This window comes from Arachis stenosperma, chromosome 3 (assembly GCF_014773155.1).
Source record: "Arachis stenosperma cultivar V10309 chromosome 3, arast.V10309.gnm1.PFL2, whole genome shotgun sequence".
Taxonomy (NCBI): domain Eukaryota; kingdom Viridiplantae; phylum Streptophyta; class Magnoliopsida; order Fabales; family Fabaceae; genus Arachis; species Arachis stenosperma.
This window is the reverse complement of record NC_080379.1, coordinates 108593977-108596208: the sequence shown is the minus strand read 5'-3', so window position 1 is coordinate 108596208 and position 2232 is coordinate 108593977. Positions and strand designations below refer to the sequence as shown.

Sequence of the window (2232 nt, the reverse complement as noted above, 5' to 3'; positions counted from 1 at the left end):
TGAATGTGGGGGTTCAACACCAAACTTAGAGTTTGGTTGTGGCCTCCCAACACCAAACTTAGAGTTTGACTGTGGGGGCTCTGCTTGGCTCTGTTTTGAGAGAAGCTCTTCATGCTTCCTCTCCATGATGATAGAGGGATGTCCTTGGGCCTTAAACACCAAGGATTCTTCATTCACTTGAATGATCAACTCTCCTCTATCAACATCAATCACAGCCTTTGCTGTGGCTAGGAAGGGTCTGCCAAGGATGATGGATTCATCCATGCACTTCCCAGTCTCTAGGACTATGAAATCAGTAGGGATGTAATGGTCTTCAATCTTCACCAAAACGTTCTCTACAAGTCCATGAGCTTGTTTTCTTGAGTTGTCTGCCATCTCCAATGAGATTCTTGCAGCTTGTACCTCAAAGATCCCTAATTTCTCCATTACAGAGAGGGGCATGAGGTTTACACTTGACCCTAAGTCACACAGGGCCTTCTTGAAGGTCATGGTGCCTATGGTGCAAGGTATAGAAAACTTCCCAGGATCCTGCCTCTTTTGAGGCAGTTTCTGCCTAGACAAGTCATCCAGTTCTTTGGTGAGCAAAGGGGGTTCATCTTCCCAAGTCTCATTTCCAAATAACTTGTCATTTAGCTTCATGATTGCTCCAAGATATTTAGCAACTTGCTCTTCAGTGACATACTCATCCTCTTCAGAGGAAGAATACTCATCAGAGCTCATGAAAGGCAGAAGTAAGTCCAATGGAATCTCTATGGTCTCATTTTGAGCCTCAGATTCCCATGGTTCCTCATTGGGGAACTCAGAGGAGATTGGTGCACGCCCATTGAGGTCTTCCTCAGTGGCGTCCACCTCCTCTCTTTCCTCTCCATATTCGGCCATGTTTATGGCTTTGCACTCCCCTTTTGGATTTTCTTCTGTATTACTTGGGAGAGTACTAGGAGGGAGTTCAGTAACTTTCTTACTCAGCTGACCCACTTGTCCTTCCAAATTCCTAATGGAGGACCTTGTTTCATTCATGAAACTTTGAGTGGTTTTGATTAGATCAGAGACCATTGTTGCTAAGTCAGAGGTATTCTGCTTAGAACTCTCTGTCTGTTGCTGAGAAGATGATGGAAAAGGCTTGTTATTGCCAAGCCTGTTTCTTCCACCATTATTGTTATTGAAACCTTGTTGAGGTCTCTCTTGATTCTTCCATGAGAAATTTGGGTGATTCCTCCATGAAGAATTATAGGTGCTTCCAAAGGGTTCTCCTAGGTAATTCACCTCTTCCATTGAAGGGTTCTCAGGATCATAAGCTTCTTCCTCAGATGAAGCTTCCTTAGTACTGCCAGGTGCATTTTGCATTCCAGACAGACTTTGAGAAATCAAATTGACTTGTTTAGTCAACATCTTATTCTGAGCCAGTATGGCATTCAGAGTATCAATCTCAAGAACTCCTTTCTTCTGACTTGTCCCATTGTTCACAGGATTCCTTTCAGAAGTGTACATGAATTGGTTATTTGCAACCATTTCAATGAGCTCTTGAGCTTCTGTAGGCGTCTTCTTCAGATGAAGAGATCCTCCAGCAGAGCTATCCAAGGACATCTTAGATAGTTCAGAGAGACCATCATAGAAAATACCTATGATGCTCCATTCAGAAAGCATGTCAGAAGGACATTTTCTGATTAATTGTTTGTATCTTTCCCAAGCTTCATAGAGGGATTCTCCATCCTTCTGTCTGAAGGTTTGGACTTCCACTCTAAGCTTACTCAATTTTTGAGGTGGAAAGAACTTTGCCAAGAAGGCATTGACTAGCTTTTCCCAAGAGTCCAGGCTTTCTTTAGGTTGTGAGTCCAACCATATTCTAGCTCTGTCTCTTACAGCAAAAGGGAATAGCATCAGTCTATAGACCTCAGGGTCAACCCCATTGGTCTTGACTGTGTCACAGATTTGCAAGAATTCAGCTAAGAACTGATGAGGATCTTCCAATGGAAGTCCATGGAACTTGCAATTCTGTTGCATTAGAGAAACTAATTGAGGCTTAAGCTCAAAGTTGTTTGCTCCAATGGCAGGGATAGAGATGCTTCTCCCATAGAAATCAGGAGTAGGTGCAGTAAAGTCACCCAGCACCTTCCTTGCATTGTTGGTATTGTTGTTGTTTTCGGCTGCCATGTGTTCTTCTTCTTTGAAGAATTCGGTCAGGTCCTCTAAAGAGAGTTGTGCTTTGGCTTCTCTTAGCTTTCGCTTCAAGGT

General features: G+C 43.2%; 1 non-coding gene across 1 annotated transcript; it reads left to right on the top strand.

Annotated features, from left to right (window-relative positions):
• The first annotated feature begins 1638 nt into the window (after window positions 1–1638).
• LOC130972524 (small nucleolar RNA R71) lies at window positions 1639–1746 on the top strand. The gene has a single exon (XR_009083687.1). It is a non-coding gene; the product is annotated as a small nucleolar RNA R71 (small nucleolar RNA).
• The last annotated feature ends 486 nt before the right edge of the window (window positions 1747–2232 follow it).